General features: G+C 51.4%; 1 protein-coding gene across 7 annotated transcripts in view; it reads right to left on the bottom strand.

Moving 5' to 3' along the window:
* Positions 1 to 22,921, bottom strand: part of KSR1 (kinase suppressor of ras 1) — a 152,663-nt gene that overhangs the window by 128,238 nt on the left and 1,504 nt on the right. The window lies entirely within an intron of this gene.

Raw genomic sequence — 22,921 nt, 5'->3', positions numbered from 1 at the left:
TTGATTATACCATTACAGTTGTTCTATTCCCCCCTTCATTCTCCTCCACCCTGCACACCCCTCCCCCACCCTTCCCCCCTTTAGTTTATGACCACGTGTCTCCAGTTCTTTAGATTCTATATTTCCCCTACTATTCTTTCCCTCCCCCTATTTTTTACCTACCCTCTATGCTACTTATTTTCTGTATCTTCTCCCCCCTTCTCCTCCTCCCACTCCCCTGTTGCTAACCCTCCATGTGTTCTTCATTTCTATGGTTCCACTCCTGATCTAGCTGTCCTCTTGGTTTGCTTTTGTTTTAGGTGTGGTTGTTAATAACTGTGAGTTTGCTGTCCTTTCACTGTTCATATTTTTCATCTTCTTTTTCTTATATAAGTCCCTTTAGCATTTCATATAATAAGGGCTTGGTGATGATGAACTCCTTGAACTTGACCTTATCTGAGAAGCACTTTATCTGTCCTTCCATTCTAAATGAAAGTTTTGCTGGATAAAGCAATCTTGGCTGTAGGTCTTTGGATTTCATGACTTGGAATACTTCTTTCCAGCCCCTTCTTGCCTGTAAGGTCTCTTTTGAGAAATCCGCTGACAGTCTGATGGGTACTCCTTTGTAGGTGACTGTCCCCTTATCTCTTGCTGCTTCTAGGATTCTCTCCTTCATTTTAGTCTTGGCTAATGTAATTATGATGTGCCTTGGTGTGTTCCTTCTTGGGTCCAACTTCTTTGGCACTCTCTGAGCTTCCTGGATTTCCTGGAAGTCTACTTCCTTTGCCAGACTGGGGAAGTTCTCCTGTATTATTTGTTCAAATAAATTTTCCACTGGTGGCTGTTTCTTTTCTCCTTCTGGTACCCCTATAATTCGGATGTTGGAACATTTAAAGATGTCCTGGAGGTTCCTAATCCTCTCCTCATTTTTTTGAATTCTTGTAACTTCACCTTTTTCTGCTTGGGCATTTCTTTCTTCCTTCTGGCCCACCCCCTTGATTTGAGTCCCTGTTTCCTTTCCATCACTATTGGTTTCCTGTGCATTTCCCTTCATTTCAATTAGTTTAGCCTTCATATGTTCCTCTAATTTGTGGCTAAAATCAACCAGTTCTGTAAGCATCTGATCACCAGTGTCTTGAATTGTGCATCTGAGAGGTTTGCTATTTCCTGGTCACTCACAGTTATCGGTTCTGGGGCTTTGAGTTCTTCTTGAGCCATATTTTGGACTGTCCGTGCCTGTTACATATGAGGAGCAGAGCCCTACATGTTCACCAGGGCCGGGCGACCCAGCCGCTGAGTTGTGACGCTGTATGTGGGGGCGGGGCCAAAGGAAAGCAATGGCAAGCACCCTTTGCTTCCTCCCACTGCCACGGCAGGCCTCGGGATTTGTCCCTCTGCTTGAGAATGTGCGACTGCAGTCAGCCGCTGCTGGGTTCGTTGCTGGGGGCTGCGAGGTCCATCTCACTTCTCACTCCCGCCATCCTGAGCCCTCACTGGGTCCGCCCGACACTACCCTGGATGCCTGAGCGCCTGGGGCAAGGGGATCTTCCCTGCCCAACCCGCTCCGCTGCTGGCTCCGCCCCTCTTACCGGTCCGGTAGAATGATTCGTTGTTGTTGAACTTCCGTATGGTTCAATTTTCTGTTCTTTGGCTGCGTCTTTGTTCTCCAAACCTTTGTTGTATTCAAACTTGGTTGTGGGAGAAGGCACAGTGTTTCCACCTACGCCTCCATCTTGGCGGAAGTCCCAAGTTTTGCTGTTTTTCTTTAAGGGCCAACAGGTGTCAACGTGCTCTGATTTCCTTATGCTGTAGCTCAACATTGCAGGTTTAGGACGTTGGGTGTTTGGGTTATTTGCAATTCTTCATCAGTATAAATAATGCTGCAGCTCACATCCTTAAGGCCAAATTCTTTTTAGATCCTAGTTGCCCTTAACCCAAAACCCCAGTGCCCACACTCACTCAGTGTAATCAAACTTGCATCCTAAGAGCCTAAACAGCAGGTTCCTCGTGCCTGCAGTGCGAGCTGCAGCCCAGAAGGAAGTGCCCAGTGCCCTCTCGGCCTCAGCAACTGACAGGGGGCCCTCCTTCCCTTTGCTGGTGCTCTACAGCAGGTCCTGCTCCTGCAATCCCAAAATGGGCTGAAAGGCGACACCCTAAGTGCCCGCTGGCCACTCTTACACCCTGAGGCACCCGCCACCACTGAACACTGGCTTCCGCAGGGTCTGCTGAGTCCCACCTGACTTGCGACCTGCTTTATAGCCAAGTAGCACGAACACAGTGAATTCTCGACCCTTTACATTCAAGATTTTGTTTTATAGATTACAGCTTTCCCAAGCTTCCCATGCCTCTTGTCAGCCTTTGGAGATGGTCTTCACCCCCACGTGACAGTTCTTTAGCATCAACACCATCAACAATATTTATGCTTTTCACCAGGCAGTTAGCGTGCACTGTCATGTTTAACTCTCAGAACTGTTCTGAGAGACTCCTGACTACTTTTGCTGGATGACAAAACTGAGGGTCGACGTAGGGAATTCAAGCAATGCACACAGCTAGCACGCCAGCTCTCAGGATTCAAACCCACTCAGCTCCCAAGTCCAAAGTCATTAGCTTCCAACTTAGGGGATAAAATCGACAGTTCTGACGAAGGCAGGACAGTGAAGCTAAACCGCCGCATGGGGCAGTTAGGGTGGGATGGCGCAGACCCACTGTGGAAACGCTGTGGCCATGGGCCAACACTCTGGCCAGGGAGCCCAGCAGGAGGGCGGTGGCTCCACAGGCCCCAGCGCACACACTGGGAAGCCCGAGGCCGGCCTGCGCCTGCCGGGCCACAGCACGTAACTTGTACCTCCTTACACACAAAGTGCAGATGCCTTTAATGGCTAAAATAAGGCAGGTACTTGTTATGAACTTAAATTACGATCTGTTAGTTTGGCCCATGAAAGACAGAATCAGAGGGTGGAAAGGGATCTCAGAGGAATCGAGGGACTCATCCCAGTGCCTCAACTGCACAGATAAGGAAACTGAGGCTCAAGGCCGCTGCGTCCCAAAGCCAGTCACACAGAACCAGGTCTCCAGCCCATCGACATAGTGGTGTGAGAGACAGCTCGTGGTGGTCTGGTCTATACACAGCTCGTGAGGGCTCTGTGAAAGAGCCCCAGCAAAATTTTCTAGTTTAAGAAAAAAACATTTTTTTAAACAAAAACTGAGTGTCCAATTTAAAGGACTTTGATCAGGGATTCGGGTCAATGTCTCTGGTACATTTGACCTTCCTCCCTCCCAGACCCACCCCCAAAAAGGTCAAGAGATGGAAATAAAGTCAGCAACAAGAGCTAAAGAAGTGATAAACTGTTTCAGTCCAAGGCTGTTTGGTTTTGTAAATTGACATCAGAGGGTTATTACAACCTTGACCACAGAAATCGGACACACCCAGCATGATCCTGACAAGCACAAAATAACACACACGCACTCACTACTGAGAGATGGTTCCTGCCCAGATCCACTGGAGTCCTGACTGGTGTTACGATGACTTCAACTTTCTAAACTTGGAAAATTACTCAATGGGTGTCACTGGGCTCAGACAGCCAGGCAGTCCAGGCATTGACAGTTTTCTTTGTAACGTACTTTCCTCTTTCATTCATTTGAATGTTACTGAAGAGTCTATTCTAGTTAGATGTTGAGGGTACATCAGTGCGTGAAACACACAAAAAGCCCTACCCTTCTGGAACTTTCACTGCAGTGAAGGGAGACGGCAATCAACAAGCAAGTAAACCACATAGGGTGTGGCAATGGTAGAAAGCGTGTGGGGAAAATGAAGCTGGGCAGGGGACAGATGGCAGGGAGAGTCCCCTTGCACCTGCGGTGTTCAGAGAAGACCTCGATCAGGCAGGAGTGGGAGTGGCCCCGTGGACACCTGGGGGAAGAGCATCCTGAGAGAGATGAAGGCTCTGAGGTGGGAACACTGAACCTGCCTGGTGTGGTCAAAGGACAGGAAGGAGGCCAGTGGGGCTGGGGCAGCCTGAGAACGGGCAGGAGAGATGCCGTGGCCTTGACTTTGGCTTTAACACTGAGTGAGATGGGAGTCTCTGGAGGGTTCTCAGCAGAGGACTGGCATGAGCTGACTTACGTTTGTAAAACAACCTGCTATCATTGAATCTTTCCCTGAACTTCACCCACATCCTAAACGTCCAGAGCTGCCTGGTGCACACGCGCACACGCGTGCACACACACACACACAACACACGAGCAAGCTAGGGCACTGACTCCTCCACCCCAAAAACACACACGTTGCCAGTATGGCCAGTATTGACACCCACCTCCCCACCTGGCAGCATGGCTGGCATCCTGCAGAGAATGTCCTCTGACCCCAAAGCCCAGCAGCACAAGTCACCACTAATGTCAGCAGTCACCCCAAACATCAGTCCCACCCTATGCAGTCCAGCTGCACGCCTATCAGTCAGGGACCCTCACGCCCAGCTAAGGTTGCAACTCTCTCTTGCACCTGCTGCTCCCATCCTTCCTCCTTCCAACCAGAGCCCACCCCATCCCCCTGGGGACCCAGCAAGAGAAGTCCCCCAGCAGAGGTCTGGGGTGACCACCTTTAATGAGAAGATTGGAAGCACTTGAGGGGAAGAGGGTAGGGTCTGAGCTGGGAAAGCCAAGGGACAGCCAGCGTGGCTCAGAATGGCCCATCTCTGTCCCGGCATCAAGAGAGACACCTTCCTTAGCTTGAGGCATGTGCCTCAGAACAAACAAAAAGAAAGAGCAAAGAGAGGGAGGTGGGTGAGGAGAGGCCAGCTGAGCTTCGGGGGCCGCAGCTGGAAAGAGAAACCAGCCGTCCAGGCATCCTCCCCTCCCTGACACAGGCACTGGGGGACGCACGTCAGTGTGAGCGTGGCTCTTGACTTCCAGGATGAGAAAGGAACATCTGCTGAGTGCCCGTGACACCCTGTGGCTTTCGTCATTGACCCTGCCCTCACCCCATAGTGTGGTAGGTAGCTATGATTGGTCTCGTTGCCTACATTAGGAAATGGGCTCCTGAAGGCAAGGGTGCTGTCCAGGGAAGGTCACAGAGTGACAGCTAGGGCGGCTCGGGCCTGCCTCTGTCCCAACCTGCCCAGCCTCCAAATGAACGCGCTCTTCCTGGGAAGACAGGCCCCCGCTCTGCACTATCACCAGAGCTCCACGACGAGGGAGGAGGGGGTCGGGGGGCTGGCGGCACTCGGTCTGGACTCGGCGGCCACAGACAGGGTAAGATCCCAAACCTGGGAGCTACGGGGTCTCCCTAGGAGTCAAGCTGTGCCTCACCCTGTGTGTGACAATGACCAGAGCAGAAACGGTAACAACTCACATTTGTCAAGTGCAAAGCTCTGTTCCACCAGCTCTGCACATTCACTCACTTAACCCTCACAGCGGCCCTAACCGGGGGGTGGGGGTACCAGGATTATCCCCACTGGAGAGAGGAGGACACACGCCCAGAAGAAGAAAACGACTTGGCCAAGGTTAGAAACAGCCACCAGCACAGGCACAATTCACACCTAGGCTGTCGATCCCTGAGGCCACACTCTCAACTCCTGGCCTTTTCCATAGATTCACATTCTTCCTCTAGAAAAGTCAGGAGGTTAATTGAACACTGATTACAACAGAGCCTCATTAATTACTCAGCACCTACTGCATGCCAAGCACTGGACTAGGCCCTGAAACTTCTGGGTAAAGAGGTCATGCATAGTCTTTGTCCTTCAAGGGACAGGAAATCCTTCCTGTAGAGCTTAAGGGCTCTAGCCAGCCTTCCTAGAGAACAGGAGGTTGTCCCAAAGCGTTTGGTGTGGCAGGTAGAAGGGCTGCCAAGGGGAGAGCGATGGCATTCTGGGAGGGCGGAGAGGGGGCCGCTGGTACAGCTCACTCTGGGGAGCCCGATTTGGCACCTCTCCGTGGCCAAACGTGCCGTGACTCGGGAACTGCTAAGGTGTGGTGGGCTCTGTCACCAGCCAGTCCCCGAGCTGAATCTCAGCTCCATCGCCATCACTGTGATGTCGGGAGGCTAATCCACCTCTTTGGGTCTCAGTTACCTCCTGCGCGATGGAGGTGAGAACTACACCGACTTCCCAGGGCAGCTGGAAGGGTCACTGGGGCACAGCATTCTCGGAGCTATCCGGGAGCCCAGAACAGAGAGCATTTGAGAAATGTTTGCCCTAGGGGTGCACATATTCTTTCAGATTACAGTTTCAGGTTTCTCTGAATATAATTCCCAGAAGTGGGATCATTAGGCCAAAAGGCAGATCTCGTTTTAGTTTTCTGAGGAAATTCCAGACTGTTTTCCACAGTGGCTGCGCCAGTCTGCATTCCCACCCACAGTGCACTTGGGTCCCCTTTTCTCCACAGCCTCTCCAGCACTCGTTATTTGTTGATTTATTGATGATAGCCATTCTGACAGGTGTGAGGTGACATCTCATTGTGGTTTTAATTTGCATTTCTCTGATGATTAGTGAGGTTGGGCTTCTTTTCACATGTCTATGGGCCATCCGTATGTCCTCTTTGGAGAAGTGTCTATTCAGGTCCTCTGCAGCATTATTTACAGTCACCGAGATTTGGAAGCAGCCCAAGTGCCCATCAGTAGGTGAGTGGATAAAAAAAAGCTGTGGTACATCCACACGATGGAATACTACTTGGCTGTAAAAAAGGAAACCTTCCCTTTTGCGACAGCATGACAGCACATTAGGTGGGGTGAAATAAGCCAGTCAGAGAAAGACAAGCACAGTATGATTTCACTTTTATGTGGACTCTAGTGAACAAACTAAATGAGCAAACAAACAGAACACACTCATAGACACAGGGAACAGACTGACAGCTGTCAGATCGGGGGTGGCTTGGAGGGCTGGGTGGAACACACGAAGGATTAAGGAAAAAAACCTCATAGACACAGACAGCAGGACGGTGATGACCAGAGGGAAAGTCTGGGGGTCGGGGCAGAAGAGGGTAAAGGGGGATCCATGGTGATGGAAGGAGACTTGACTTGGGGTGGTGAACACACAGCACAGTATACAGGTGATGTGTTCTAAAACTGTACACCTGAGAGCTATATTATTTTATTAACCAATGTCACCCCAATAAACGCAATAAAAATTTTAAAAATTTTTAAGAAAGAAATGTTTGCTCTAGCCATAAACATCCTTATCAGCACCACCGCCGCCCTAACACCCGCAGGACGCCTCTCACAGTGTGGGCAGCAAGGACCCCCAGCGGCCGTCCAGCGTCTCCACGCGAGTCTGTCTGAGCCGGCCCCAGCTTCCTGGGCCACGTCAGAGCTGTGTTTACCCTGCGAGCGCTCGGCACCTAGGAGACGGAGCCCTGGGTAGCAGTTCTCCTTTCTGGGACAGCCCCTCATGCAAAGGACCTGGAGGCCAGGCCAGAGGATCCCCCTCAGAAGGCTCGAGGGAGCCCAACTGGCTGACTGGAGCCCCAGGGTTGCTCAAGTCGGGCAGCCAAGACCCGGGGATCCCTCTTGGTGCCAGGCAGGCGCTGCTCCCGCAGGACTGCTTGTTAGAAACGGCAGTACCCTCGGGAGGGACGGCAGCTTCGGGGACTTCCCTGCTTCTCAGCCAGACCCAACGTTGGCCCCGCAAAGGCCCAAATGCGCTGGGTGAGGCTGTAGGCCCAGGTCTCGTTTTTGTTCCAGAAGAGTTGAGTTTTGCAGCACACCACAACGTGAGCCTTGGATCCCTGAGTGCTGAGAAGGTCCCGGGGCTGAGCCATGGGCATGGCCTGGGGGGCAGAGGCCTCTGGCCAGCCCACCACCACGTCTGAGCTCCAGCTCAGGGCCTCCAGCATGGCGGGCACTGGAGTGTTCGTTCCTTTAATTATAGAATAAGTGGAAATAATAACAATAATAAAGAGATTTTTCCACAAACAGTTCCCTACACACACAACTCCTAGTTTTTCCCATCTGCAAGCATATTCTACATTTCTCCACGTAATGTGCACACATTTTATTTTCACTTAATGTAATATCACAAACACGGTCGTGTTTTACGCAGTCTCCACCATGACCAGCTGCATTTGTAACCACCCATCAGGTACGACACTACTCATCCTCTCACCTGCGGACATCTACCTCGTTTCCCTTTTCTTTCCATGTTGCAGATAATGCAAACATCCTCAAAGATGTTGCTTTTCTTTTGTACTGAAGGATTGCCTTAGGATGAGCACCCTGGAAGGCCAGACAGAGCCAAAGAGTAGCTACTGCCTGGTGTTGGAGATGAGACGACTGCTAGGGGGGCCCAGGCAGGAGCCGCTCTCGAAGTGCTCGAGAAATGCTCCCAGAATGAATTAAAGCAGCTCGCCCACGTGATGCCTTAGGGAGATGCCCCAGCCAGGCTCTGCCAACCCCACTCCCACCCCCGCCACCGCTGCAGTCAGAAACAGGGCTCACTCCCAGGTGCACATTCAATAAACCAGCAACAGGGCTTTAGGTAGCAGGTCAGTGACTGGACCAACCCCCGCAACTCCATGCTTTAATGACAAGTGAGGGTTAAGTTTCAAAATCCCTTTTGGGCTCCACAGGATGGAGGCAGGGACTGCCACAGAGCCCATGCAGAGCCCCAGGCCTCTGCCCACCTTCTGTGCTCATCACGGCTTCCCTCCGCGCTCCAAGGCTTCAGGCTCAGGGGCCCATGCATGCAAGTAGCACCTGAGAGCTGTGTCTCCTGAAGCACTTCACCTGGGGCACCTCCTGGCTGCACCCCGAGGCACGCCGGCCTCCCAGAGGCTTCCCAGCAGCCCAGGCAAACTCCCCTGGGCCTCTCTCTGCACTTGCGGTCCTCAGCTTCCAGAGCTCTCCTCCACTCCTTTGAGGTCTTTACTCAAAGGTTACCTTCTCCGCAAAGTTGTCCTGAGCCCTCGTTTAGAGTTACACCACTCCTCTCCCCGGGTGCTCTTCCCTGCTCTTGTTGTGTCCACAGCACACTCACCATTTAACAACATATTTCACTTACTCACTTACTGTCCAAATGTCTCCGCCTAACACCAGAACCCGAGTTCCACAAAACTGATGTTTTTGTCTATTTTGTTCACTATTATTTCCCTGATGTTCAGAAGATTGCCCAACCCTGTGTGGCTGCTGATTAAATACTTGTTGGAAAAACTAATAACATGTAAAACAATTCTTACTGTGCCAGGCATTGTGCTTTATAAGGCTCATGCCATGTACTATGAACAATCCTATTAAAATCCCCATTTCACACATGAGGAAACTGTTGCTCAGACAGGTGAAGCAATCTGCCCAAAGACACACAGCTTAGCCAGGAAGAGAGGAAAGCATGCACCCCCGCCAGCACCGGAACCTGCACTCTCACCCACTGCAGGGCCAGGCCTGCTCACCCTCTCGGCCTTTCATCAAAATACAGGAGCGGCCCATGAACTGGCAGAGCTTTCCCAAGCAAGGGCAAAGACCTAAGCTAAGATCAAAATTGGGGAGAGAGGGCAGGAGCAGGGAGCCCAGGCAGTGGACCGAGCCTGGGTGTCCGCCTCTGCTCCACCTCCCCTGGGGAACAGCAAGTCTGACTTTCAGACACAAACACAGCCTAGTTTGGCAGCCCACGGGGTGACAGGGGCCAGTCTGCTGTGACAAGTGGGATTGGGGCTTTGACAAGCTGGGTGCTAAGAAAACAAATCCTGCCAGACCAGGAAACTGCTTAAACCAAACAGGGCCAGAGAGGAAGTTTAGTTTAAGCTGTTAGATGCCCGAGACAAGGCCTGGTCATTTGAGGCCACCTAAGTCTTTTTCTAAGAATAGTCAAAAGCCCCTCTGGTTTCAGGGCCAAAGGTGGGGGGAGGGCGCAGAATAAACTCATGCAAATGAGCCAGTTTCCATTAGACACACGGCAAATCATGGCCCGCACGGCTATCTCCACACAGGTACCGCGAGTAACGACGTCTTTGACTTTGGTTTCTTTTGTTCTTTTTTTTTTTTTTAACTACTTCCTAAAACTCGCAATTGTCAAAGATGCAGTTGCGAGACTGGCCCAGCACTTTGTCTCAAACGCTCACCTCTCCTCGTAAACCACCAGGCCAACCACACAGAAAAAGTTTCCTGTCCCCTGAAAAGACAGTTTCCATTCGCTGATGGATTGATTCTTCCTTGCTGTTCAGTCCCCACGGCCAGGGTGAGTCAGGGCCACCACGGGGAATCTCCCCAGGGACTTGTCACCTTTTTTTCTCCTAAGATTCGCCACCAATATTTAAAACACAACCCGGCCTGCAAGCCGTCTTCTCTCTAACCAGAGGGCTTCAAAACAGAAGCCAAGCTACTTGAGATGGAATCAGATAGAAGCCTTTGCTCTGAAATGACAATCCCCTCCCCAGCTCCACCCACCCCCACCCAAGGATGCTTCTGTCCCCGTCCTCCTTCTCCGTGATGAGCCATCCACGGAGCCGTCCACACACTGCACCTCCTTTTGTCTTCAAACAGTCACCTGCCCGGCTGGACTCTGGTCATCTCATCCTGTTTACAACTCTGAGGTAACCCTGTGCAAATGGTGTAGAAAAGGGGACATTTTTCAGGCCCTTTTCCACACAGTGTTATTTCTGCCAAAATGCCGAGTGTTGCCAAATCCTTTTCTGACCTCCCTCTGCCTGGAAGAGACCCAAGTTGAAGCAGACTTCTGAGGAGGGCAATGAAATGAACACAAATGGGAATTTAGACAATTCTGGATCTGCGAACCAGATCCACCAATTACTGTGACTTTAAGATGTATTTCCTCATCTGCAAAGTGGACCAATGAGGTTATCAGTACTGAGGGGCCAATGAAGAAATCTGTAGGAAGTTGGACATGTTGCCCTGGCTGGTGTAGCTCAGTGGACTGAGTGCTGGCCTGCAAACCAAAAGGTCTCTGGTTCGATTCCCACTCAGGTCACATACCTGGGTTGTAGGCGGGGTCCCCAGTTGGGGTGTGTAAGATTGATGTTTCTCTCACACATTGATGTTTCTCTCCCTTTCTCCCTCCCTTCCCCTCTCTCTGAAAATTAATGAATAAAATCTTTGGGAAAAAAAAAGAAGATGGGTATGTTAAAACTGGGCAGGCCTAACTCAGGTCAGCCGTAACTGAGGGAGGAGGGTACAGGGGGCCCAAATGATTACGTTCCTAGAATCTGGCCTTCCCTGCCCAAGAGGCCAGCTAACTGTGCTTAAAGCTGGCCCCAACACAGTGGCATCAGGGCACCCCGAAACTTACGGATCACCTGGCCTCCTCCAAGCAAAATGGCAGGCAGCGCCTTCCAGGCCCTTTTCCTGAACCGCCATGGGTCCCCGCTCACTGGGCGAATGAATACATTCTAGGCTGTCCCGAAGTTGAGTATCTTGAAGCACCTGCTCAGTCCTCACACCCCCTCTTTGCCTCATCCTGAGAGAAGAAAATGATGAAAAGCACAATGTCCCCAAGTCTATATTCCCAACAAGAGTCACAAACTAGAGTCCCCGAGTAGGAGAGATGAGGCCGCAGAGCAGCTCGGCGAGAGGGGGTTTCCCACGTCTACTTCTCACTCTGGTTTCCCAGAAGCGCTGGCCCGACACCCGTGCTGCTACCAGCAGCCCTGCTTCTGAGCTGGCAACCTCAGGCCCCTGGCAGAGGCCCAGGGGACCCTCGCCTGGCACGGAGGCCAGCCGGCCAGGCCTTACAGGAGAGAACCGAGTTTCAGTTAACACGGTGAAAGCTGGCAGCATAGGGCACAACTTGGTTCAAATCAAGCAGCATTTCCCAGTTCTTACACAGCTCAGGATGCAGAGATGAGTCAGCTGTGAAGGGCCCCCATTCACACCTCACCAGCACCTTCTATTGGCTTACTCATCTACAAACTCCCCCGCTAAGCCGAGGTTCTCATTCACTCTTACGTCCCAGAACAGTGCCTGGCACCGTGCTGGGAGGCAACAACTATTTGCTGAATTGGTGCATTAATCCTTTAACATGGCCCAACTTTAGGCAAACAGCCCCCAGCCCTCACCTACCTCCCTGACCACATGACAACCACAATTCTCACGGACCACTGCCTCCCACCATGCTGCAGGCACTCGGGCCCCTTCCCGGTGCTGGAACACACCCAGCTCGTTCTGCCTCAGGGCTCTCACAAAGGCCGTCCCTTCGACTGGAGCACCCCTCACCCAGGTTTTCTCGTCCTTTACGACAGTTCAAACACCACCTTCCCGAGGAAGGAGACTCCTAACCACCCCATCAAGAGTAGCTACCTCGTCCCACCCCCTCGCTGTAACCCTCTTACAGTCCTCGTTTTCTCAGGCCACTTTCCTCTGTCTATTCGTTTGTTTTTCACCTTTCTCTTTCCATTCAAGGAACCACTCTGTCTGTCTTCTTCACCGCTCTTTCCTTCCATTGCCCAAAACAGAGCGAGCCTGGCGTGTTCAAGGACCAGGAAGGGGACGGTGTGTCTGGGACACAGTGGGCAGACACGCAATAATTAGTCACTGAGGGAAGGGACAGAGGAGATGAATAAACTGCAAATTCAAGAAGGGGAAATACTGGCACACTTTGAATACCTTATCATTTTATTTGGCAATTATATCTTAATAAAGGTGTTAAAAAAAAAAGATGGGAAATGATTGAACAAGGCCACCAGAGGGGCGAGGGGAGAAAGGCACAGAGGCCAAAGGACTGCAAAGGAAACAGGAGGCGTCCGCCCAGGAGTCCGATGTCTGAGACGGCCACCATTCCAAACGCACACCACGGGGGACAGCGCAGCTGCTGCCCCCGCGAAAAATATCCGCACTCTTTGCCCCAGTCACCTCGTCCTGGGGAATTACCCCAAGGAAATGAACTCAGAATAGGAACAAAAATAAAGAGGCACCTGTGCGAAGATGATTCCAGTCTCATTGTTTATAACAGCAGAAATCTGGAAACAACCGAAATGTCCAACGACAGGGGAAACACTTTGGCAAACTGCAGCGTGGCCACGGGCTGGAATGCCGGGCAGCGACTCGAACGACCAAACGGGAGATAACAGAGAAGCAGGGATGAGTGCTTTTGGAAAAATGCTCAATGAGAGGGCGTTAAAAATATACAGAATGACCAGGAATTGCCCAGCACACGTTCCGTCTCTCGGCAAGTCCTCGCGAGAGTGTAAAATGAACCATTCTTATGCCCGTTGAACTTCAACTTCCTGACATTCAGAAAGCTGAGACTCTTGCCCAAGGTCACAGAGCCAGCAAGAAGGGAGTCACGATGTCAATGTGACTCGACACCGTCCTTCCCTGTAAAGACATCATAACTGTGTCCGGGAAGCCAAACTCAGAGACTGGATGCAGCCAGCAAGAAATGACAGAGCACCAAGGCTGACTTGTGAGAATACAGTGGAAAGCAAAATAAAACAAACAAACAAAACAACAAAGAAAACTGCCTTTGCTGGGGGCAAGCGTCCACAGAGAAATGAGACAGAGTGGTGAGCCAGACCAGGCTCTGGGAAGGACGGAGCCGAGCCGTGAGAACAACCACAAGAGGCAAGGAAGCCCCTCAGTGGGTGCTGGGTCCCAGGTCAAGGCTGGAACTGCCGAGATGAGGCCTACAGGGAGCTCTGGAGAACAGGTCTGCCCATACTCACCGACTTTTCTCCCAGGGCACATACAGTGGCGCTCAATAATGTCGGCTGAAATACAATCAATTTGTGACATGTGGATAAAGCAACCAAGACAGGTAGAAGAGGAGATGGTGGAGCCTGGCAGAACGAGCTGGAAATCGGGACGGCCGGAGCGTGACCCTGCGGGGTCTGGTGGCCAGCCTCCCTGGACAACGCATCTCGGTCTCAGGCGGGGCTTTGGGATAAGGAAGGTCAGGCACCACTCCTCGACTCCGCCATCTGAGAAGTTTCAGGTGCAACAGGAGATTCAGCTTACAGAATGCGATGGCCTTGCTGTCGGGAGCCAAAGTAAGCTTCAGGGGGAAACCAAAGCAGTCATCCATGGGGAAAGGTCTGGAGATTCCTCCCAGCCCCCTGGGGTAGGCACGGCTCTGCTTGGGGGCAGGCGGCTGGAGCAGAAGCCCTCCCAGGTCACTCTGCCTCCCTGCCACCAACTGCCCCGTGCCACCTTTCTCAAAACCAGGCTTGCTGAGAGTAAACGCCACAGATGACTAGGGTCAGCAATGAGCCTCATGACCCCGGTGGTAGGCCGAAAACCATCCAAGAGAAATGCACATGTCTGTGGGTGTGTTTGAGCCTGGGGCTGCCCAGGGCAGGGGAAGGGCTGGGCCGCAGACAAGGACTGGCCAGAGCCAGCAGCTGCTGAATCGAGGGGATCAGTACAAAGGGCTCCATCGGTCCATTCTCTCTGCTTTTGTTCATGCTGAGACATTTCCACAATAAAAAAGAATTTTAATGTAAACTCAGACCTAGGCATTTCACCTAAGAATCACCAGGGCCTGGCCCTCTGCAGCCAAAGGTCACCGACCTTACAAAAAGTATTCTCTGCTAACTGACTTTCCAGCGGGGAGAAGAAGAGGTTGCAAATGCAAGTCTAGCAGGACTGTCTGGGTTCAAGTCACAAATTAGTCTCTCCTATGCTGTGTGGCTCTGGGCAAGCAACTTGACCTCTCTGCACCTCAGTCCCTCCAACTGTAAAGTGGGGATAATGACAGAACCTTACTCCCAGGGTTGTTACGAGGAGCAAATGCCATATGAACTCCTCATAAGGGGCCCAGGCATGGAGTCAGCCAGCAGTAAAAGCAAAAGTGAGCTATTGTGACACATCCATTTTGTAATAGGCATAAATATTCACTTCGGAAACCACAGGTCCATTTGATCGGTTATCTGGAGAAAATGAAAAGGCATGGAACCAGCATTGTATTTCCGAGACCTCGGGCAGTGGCCGGGAGCACAATTCCAGGGCACCTAGAACGCCCGGGCCAGCCCAGGCCTCCGCCAGCCCAGAGGCCGCACCAGCAACAGGAAGCTGCTTCCTTTCCTTTCCATTCTGAGCCAGCATTTCCTTTTTTGTTTTAAAAAGCATTCCTTGTCTGCAGCCCAGCCCTTCCCCTGCCCCAGGCAGCCCCAGGCTCAAACACACCCACAGACATCTGCATGTCTCTTGGACAGTTTTCTGCCCACCGCCGCTGGGGTCATTGGGGTGAGCGTGCCCTCGGCACCAGGCTAACTGGCACACAGGGCCAGGAAGGCGCAGGACTCAAAGACTCCAGGATTACATGAAATGTGTGTTAAGAGCTCGCCTAGTGCCCAGAGCACAGATCTGGGCCTCCCTCTGTGAAGGACCTCCCTCACGGAGAGGCAACCCTAAACGGCTGGTAAGTGTACAGGTCACCAGCCTCTTCGCAAGGCACCCAGTTTACACTGGAACCTCAAATGGGACCTCAGTGTCACAAAAACAACAGCAGCTGAAACCAAGCCTACAATGGCTTGTCTCTTTCCCTCTTCGGGGTTAAGGCAATGTTTTCCCAGCTGTGTCCAGGTGGAAAAAAGATCCCTTGGACAAACAGGTCTGCGAACACTCGCTGCAGAGCTTCGCAGAGCCTTTGACACACAGATCTTCCTCCTTGGGGATCTCCGGGAGGGCGGTGGCTGGTGCGGCAGGGTCCCCACTACCTGAAGCCTTCTTTCTCGGCAGCATCTTGCTGAGGACAGTATGGGAAAGGCTGCACGAAGCCCTTTCAAGGGTCTCAGTGTGGGGGACAGAGGAGCCTCAAGATAGAGCGTACTGCATGAGGACACTGAAGTTGCTTTCTAAAATAGGACCTGCAACTTTTTTTTTTTCCGGGCCGGCAGGACGGTGCGCACCGTGAGTGAAGCCAGTCCGCTAGTCCACATCAAACCCAAACCCTACTTAACGGGCTAAATCGGGACTCAAAACCACTGGCGCCTTGCCGAAGAAAGTCCCACCACTGTATAAGCAGCTTCTGTCCTCAGCTTTGCATAAAGCAAAACTCCCCTGTTGCAGACTCAAGCCTATAGTAGGTGCTGCAGGAGAAGTGATTTTTTCCTAGCCATGCCTGGGCTACCCCCACACAGTGCACTATGCTTTCTTACCCCTCCCCCCGCTTTTTAAAAAAATTTTAAACACAAATCTTATTTCATTCTTGGCGTTGTTTTGAAGATGGAAAAATGAAAGAGGGGAGAAAAATAGCAAGCCAACAGGATTTCAGCTCCACGCCACTGAAGAGCCACCCACGGGTTAAAACACACTGCCATCCACCGAGACCAGGACAACAAACACAGACGTACACGAACATACAGGTTTCAATTCCAAGTGGTAGCAGCCTGAATGAAGACTTTTTCAATGAGGATGAGAAATAGTCATGCCCGGGAATAAATGACAAAGTATTCTGAATCCCGGAGTACGCCCCGCATCTCCACCTGGGGCCTGGAGTAGAGGAGCAAGCCATAGTAAGCTATTTATGACATTATCTTGACATTAAAACCAACAGCAGTGCACTGTGGTAGAGAATGCAACACCCGTACAAATTTAAGGCAAACACTGGGCCCTAAGGAATAAAGGTCCACCCACCCAAGTCCCTGGGATGAGAAGCCCTCGCGAGCTAGGTTTGGTCCGAGGGCTCAGAGAGCCCATTCAGGCTGAGCCAGCCCGCTGGGTGGACTGGCTTTCAAAACAGCCCCCACCCACAAGGCACCCACATTGCTCTCCAGTCCACAGGATCCCTAAGGCATTGATATGGGGCCAGGAAAGCGAACCCTCTTGCTTCCTCTTGCAGGAAACTCCCTGAGGCCAAGGAATGACCCCTCACACAGGAGGGCAGAAAGGCAGGCTGCCACTTACTCTCGGGTCTGACTCCCAGCTAAAATGCTCCTTCATGAAGCNTGGACTGGCTTTCAAAACAGCCCCCACCCACAAGGCACCCACATTGCTCTCCAGTCCACAGGATCCCTAAGGCATTGATATGGGGCCAGGAAAGCGAACCCTCTTGCTTCCTCTTGCAGGAAACTCCCTGAGGCCAAGGAATGACCCCTCACACAGGAGGGCAGAAAGGCAGGCTGCCACTTACTCTCGGGTCTGACTCCCAGCTAAATGCTCCTTCGTGAAGCCCCCCATCTCTTTGTTAAGGTTATTCCCTAATACATATTCCTGGTAAGTCACTTCCCCTTTGGGCCTCTGGTTCCCTCACCCGCAGAGAGGGCTGGACCAGATGGAAGTCCCAAGATCCTTTGCAGCCCTCTTAGGAATCTAGGACTCCACTAAATCAACCCTAAAGCCAAGGCGGCACCCCAAATCGCTCTCTGATCAGTACTTGTGATTGGTGATGAAACCCAGGCTATAGTTCAGTGAGGTGTCATTCTTAAGCCTCAAGTGATGAAGACCTCAACATTTGGCTGTGCATTGCCCAGGAGGGACCAGTCCCTGCACACAGAGAGCCTGGCATCTACCTGCCCTTACCCCGCTGCCTTGGAGCAAGGAAAGAACCTTCTCTTAATTGGTCAACCCATGGGCTCCCCTGTGCTACAGGAAACCACAAAACTACATCCCACAATCCTTGACACATAACCCAGACCCCCGGCCACAAAGGCTGTGTCCTGTCTCCTGTTTACACAGGTGGACACAGATACAGTGGCAAAGGGGCAAATGCACAGAGGCCGTCGTTTTACAAATTCTGGCGTTCCTGATGGGGAGGTGGGAACTCAGAAGGCCCTAAAGATTCTAAAGACTAGGACTGACGTTAAATGTGTTCACACACTGTGACCCAGCAAATTCCACTTCTGGGGGTGCACCCATGCCCTCACAGCAACACTCGGCCACGGCCTGAACGGCGGACAAGGGAGAGCTGGTTCCGGGAGTGTGCGGTCTGACCGAAGTCAGGTAGATGGCAAGGCCCCAGGGAAGCACGTACATTTGTATGCAAATGCAGAGGGTGAACACATTGGAAGAATACATACAAAATGTTCCTAAAAATTAACTCTGAAAAACAAAGACATTCCTGTGAGGCCTGACATTCCGAAAACGTAGAGATTACCTCCCAGAAACCGAAGACAAAGGTCGGACCTTTTTTGGAGCAAGTTTAAGATCTTCACGACACGAGGATTACACCAGTTGGAAATGAAGGACCCCAGATGGCAGAGCCCCGCACAGGAGTCCCCATGGCTGAGTCTCTGTTTGGGGCACAGCTACTAGGACAGCTGCCTGACCCAAACCGGCTGTGACGTGGCAGAGAAACAAGCTTTTACTTAGGCCTTTTAAACCACGGAATGAGAACGGGAACACAGGGATCAAATCCCCAGACCCACAATGACTGGAGACCTTCATGCTGTTGTATTATGTCTGTCAGTCAACAAATGCCTTGCCATTAAAAAAAAAAATCTGAAAGTCCTGGCTGGTGTAGTTCGGTGGATTGAGCGCGGGCCTGCAAACCAGACTATCACGGTTCAATTCCCAGTCAGGGCACATGCCTGGGTTGCAGGCCAGTTCCCAGCAGGGGACTCACGAGAGGCAACCACACATTGATATTTCTCTCCTTCTCCTTCTCCCCTTCCCCTCTGAAGACAAATAAATAAAATCCTAAAAATAAAATAAAATAAAATAAAAATAAATAAAAAAATTTAAAAAGGAAAAAAATTCTATAATCAGTTTTTCCCTTAACACAGATTATGATCAACCTAAATAAAGATTTTAAATATTCATATCACCAGAAAAAAAAATCTGTGTAAAATGTGCCAGTGATCTACATATTGTGCAAACCTAGTTTAATGTTATACAGTTATTTCTCAGGAACACATTAAATATTAGCTATCATGGAAAAAAGATTAACTCAGAGAGGTAGCATTATGGGTGATTCTCTTTTCTTTTATTCCTCTGTATTTTCTTTTTCACAGTGAGCATCTATCTTTATGTGTATTTTATAACATTTTAAGAAGAGCACAAAGTTAAAGAATATGCAGCTAACCAGAGGAATTATTCGAAAAGAACAAGGTGGGCATCCATTAAAAAAAATACGAGTAACTTGATCTCTGAGCAGCTTCTCATTTCTCAGAATGAGACCAGCACCGAGGCGGTTGCATCACTCCGCTGGCAGAGACCTGCCTGTCAGAGTGTGCGGGGCTGCCCTTTGGGGAAGCAGCCCCAAGCCTCAGCTCGCAGGCTGCACGGTCGGGGTGGCCGCCAGCAGGCCCAGTCACCTGGCTTAGAGCCAAGCACCCCTGGGCAGGCTCTTTTTGTTATTAGCCACTTCCTTGGGCTCAGCAGCTATGACCCTGACCCAAATCCCCACCATGGTTTCTAGAGGTACTTGGGAGGGTCAGAACGCCAGGTCTGAAGGCCAGTCAACAGCCCAGCTTCCACCACCTGCCAACTCAGTCTCTTAATCCCTCTGAGCTACCATGTCCTTACCTGCAAAATGGGGATAGAACCTCATACGCTCCTTGTGAGCATTAAATAGGGCGACATATGCCAAGAGCCTAGTGGAGTGCTCAGCACAGAAGAGGAGAATGTCTCTTGTCCCTCATTGCCCTTTCCCATGCACGAAAGTCATTCCCATCACCCCAAAGGCACCTGCGAAGCTTTCCCTCTGAACTGAGCGTAAGACAAGATTCTAACCAGCTTATTTTGAAAGGATGCCATCCTCATTAAAAAGCACTGCTTAAGTAGACTTGGCCAGACGTTGTTAACCTCCCCCAACCGTGGCAGACACTGCCCCCCAGGACCAGGGCTTCTCCACACCACAGCCAGCAGGCAGCGCTAGCATGCTTCGCAGGGGCAGGGGGTGCGGGCACAGCGTCCTGGATTGTGAGCCAACCAGAGAAGGGGCTTTCACATCACTGTCCCTGGGCTCCAGGCACCAGCCTGGGCTGCAGATCTGATAACACCTCCCTCCAGCACAGCACAGCCCTCCCCAGTCTCGGGAAAACCGCCTGTCCCTCTCCCGCACCTCTGAGGTATGCTGATGGCAAGTTTCATCAAGGAAAACGTTCTTAAGGCAAGAGCTGACACCAAGGGGATGGTACCCCAGCTCTGCACCCCTTCAGGGATGGCAGGAGTTGAAACTTCCAGTAGGCAGTTGCAACTATGGTGATGGAGCGGAAGCAGAGAAAGGCCGTACTGGAGGCAGTGGCTGGGTGGGGAAAGGAAAACCAGGTTTCGCTCTCAGTTCTGCCAGGGACCTGTGACTTCGGACAAGTCACCAAGACTGGGAGTATTTCTCATAAAGCCAGGAGGTCCGACTGGCCAACCCCCCAGCACATAGGAAAGGGCCCAGTTGCAGTGTCCACAAAACACAAATCTTCACGAGGTGCCATGATCTTTGTCTCCAGTGCCCAGCACAGACTCGGCGCAAAGAGGGTGACTGCATGAGGGAGTGAACTGGTGTGGGGCTCCAGGCTGAGCGGCGGGGCTGGCTAAGTGTCCCTATGTGCACACATCTGGGGAATGAGAACGTTCCATCCTGCCTCAGTGGGTTTCTCAGACCCCCTAGGAGACTCCAGTGGGGATGGGGCCCCAGGCTCTGGCAGGATGAAGTAGCCTCACAACTTCTGTCCACAGATCCAGACCCTGGGTGCAGATTTCATCTCCTCCCACGTCCCGTGTAGAGAAAACCGAGTGTGTGACAAACATTGGTGGATTTCCAGGGACTCTCATCAGGCTCAGGAGGGTCCAGCACACAGGCAGGCAGGTAGGAGGCAAAAATTAAACCTTGGCTCCCGCCACTCTTTTGGATCCAAACTGGACCACTTGCGAGAAAATCATCACAAGCTGCTAGACACGCTGACCCCGCACACCATCACAACCTGCAATCTCAACTCCAGCAGCTGGGCCGGGCGTCAGGAACTTCCAGGGGCATCTCACGTGCTGTTTCTCCCACAGAGCGTTTGCTCAGTAAGGGTCGGAGTGGGCTGGGGTTCCTAAAGACTCTGGGAAAAGCCTGGCGTGGTTGCATAAGCCAAGCCCTCCAGTCAATCCCTTCTTCAAAAGCCAGGAATCCAATGTTGCAAGCACTGCCGCTGGAGGCCCTGCCGTGGAATGTGAGAGGAGACTGCAGAACAGGAAAGAAAACCAGACTGGATACCACCAAGGTCCCACGTGACCTCACCACATGCCGCTGAGATGGTTTCCTAGCCTGTGTTACCCACCTCTGGGAAGTAAGAACCGGCTACCGAAGAAGCTTCACCTAAAGATGACCTGTGGTATGAATGCCGTCGGACCCTCACAGGGGAAAGTTTGGAGAATCTCTTAGTAGGAAGAATATGAACTTACAGACTCACGACAGCGCTATAGGTTCAAGCAGTCTCATTCTCATTTTACAGAAGGGGAAGCCTGAGATTCAGACATCGCGGGACTTGCCCAAGGTGACGCATGCAACAGAACCTGGACCTGAAATCGAAGCCCTGGGCTTTCCCATCTGCAACACTGCCCCCATCATCAGGATTCTTAGAGTAATAAACCTCCCCACTGTTTTATCACTTTAGTAAATCTGGACTTTGGAACCATTCTTAAGCAGGAAATAAATTTAAAAAATTTTTCTTATTAGTCTTTCTAGAAATTGAACTTATTGGGGTAACATTTATTGGTTAATAACATAAATTGCAGGGGTGTGACTTCATAGTACAAAGTCTGTGTCCTTGATGATGTGTTCGCCACCCAAGTGTCACCTTGTATTTGACCCACTTTACCCTCTTTGTCCAAACCCTCCTCTCTGGTAACCACCATGCTCTCATATCTATGAGCTGGTCTTTTGTTCACTAAACAGGGATATTCTCAAACACGGGTATGTGTCACAAACACTGATTCAACCCATCTGGGGCCCCTTCACCAGACCACAGAAGTCTACTCCAGCCTCCCCGTTTGGGCGAGGAGACTGAGGCCACTGGGGTGAAGTGATTAAAGCAAATCAGCTCCTGGGGTCTAAATTCCCATCCTCCCAAACAAGTGAAGTCCGCCCTTTCATAAACCAGGGTGGACCAGAATCCACAAGACATTGGAGAGGACAGGAAGCTGGGCACTGGTTTCCAGGTTACCCTGCAAATCCCCTTCAGGCTTTGGGATGGGTTTCTGGCTGCTCAGTTGGATCAGCCAATAAACCAGCTCAGAGACACAGAGCTGGATGCTCTGTGGTATCATCACGCTGCACCTGGGTTAACAGGAGTTGACTCTGAAGTCACAGCACCAAGAGGGCAAAGCGCCAGTTCCAGAGAACAAACAGCAAATGGTGCTCCTGTATCCTCGCTGTGAACCGGGAGCACTTCGGGGCAGCATGGGGGCAATCCGAGAGAGGCCAGCACGGAGAACTTTCTCCCAGCCCAACAGCCCCACAATTCAACCAGACACAGGCGGCTGGACGAGGACCCTCCCCTCCCAGAACTAAGCCACATAGGCCCCCTATTGTGTTGCTTCAAAAACCGAACTTTGCTGGGCTAAAACACACTTGGCTGTCTGTGTTCAAGAAAGCAGTGTCTCTGGCCACTTGGAAAAGAGCAGCAGGTCTGCAGAAGGAGCACTTGTGTGGGGTATTGTTGGTCCGTTTGTTTTTTAAGCAAAGCCCTGGTCAGCACTGCTATAGCAACTGTAACAAAAATAATAATAGCCAGCACTGATTGGAAGCTCCCAATGTTCCCGGTTTTATAGCTTTGAAGAAAATAAAACTGAAGGAGAGAAGTCACCCCCAAGCATTTTGGCTCAAACAGGGATTCAGGTTTATGGCGTGCAGAGGATTGGGTCTTGTAACAATTACAACAAATCACCACGGGCCCTGTGACAGTTGGCAGAGGCAATGAGCAATAAAGGGAGGGAGGGGGCCTGGCTGAGAAATTAAGATTCTAACAAAAACAAAGCATCTCCAGATCTGCAGAAGGCCAGTGTGGCAAGGCAAGGTGGAGCCCCTTCTTCAAGTCGGAGTTAGCGATTACTAACTGGTCTGTGCATTCCACTGCCTTCCCAGCTTCTGGACAAAAAAGCAAGTTGGGAATACACTAGTTTCCCTCTATTGTGTAGGGGGGATGGGGA

Source organism: Sturnira hondurensis, unplaced genomic scaffold (assembly GCF_014824575.4).
Source record: "Sturnira hondurensis isolate 20B ecotype Veracruz unplaced genomic scaffold, ASM1482457v3 Scaffold0018728, whole genome shotgun sequence".
Taxonomy (NCBI): domain Eukaryota; kingdom Metazoa; phylum Chordata; class Mammalia; order Chiroptera; family Phyllostomidae; genus Sturnira; species Sturnira hondurensis.
The sequence above is the reverse complement of the archived record's forward strand: the minus strand, read 5'-3'. Positions and strand labels throughout refer to the sequence as shown.